A 524-nucleotide genomic window follows, 5' to 3' on the forward strand; every position below is an offset into this window, starting at 1 on the left:
AAAAAAATAATGGCCTCAACACAAACCTTGAGTGCCAATTTGCCTGTTTCCCTAGGAGTTAAAATTACGTTAGTGCAGTCACCATATGACCCAGGATTTCTGCTCCCCAGTGTCCAAACAAGAGGAATGCCTGCCCCAAAGTGAGGCACACTCCAGGCCACACCTCTGCCAGGGACGCCATCTCCTTCCTCCACCACCTCTCCCCTTGTGTTTTTTTGTGGTTCCCCTCAAAATCTTTACTTTTTTTTTTTTTTTTGGAGACAGAGTCTTGCTCTGTCACCCAAGCTGGAGTGCAGTGGTGCGATCTCGGCTCACTGCAAGCTCCGCCTCCTGGGTTCACGCCATTCTCCGGCTTAGCCTCCTGAGTAGCTGGGACTGCAGGTGCCCGCCACCAGGCCCAGCTAATTTTTTGTGTTTTTAGTAGAGACGGGGGTTTCACCATGTTGGCCAGGATGGTCTCGATCTCCTGACCTCGTGATCCACCCGCCTCGGCCTCCCAAAGTGCTGGGATTACAGGCGTGAGC

This window comes from Mandrillus leucophaeus, unplaced genomic scaffold, assembly GCF_000951045.1.
Source record: "Mandrillus leucophaeus isolate KB7577 unplaced genomic scaffold, Mleu.le_1.0 Scaffold41, whole genome shotgun sequence".
Lineage (NCBI taxonomy): Eukaryota > Metazoa > Chordata > Mammalia > Primates > Cercopithecidae > Mandrillus > Mandrillus leucophaeus.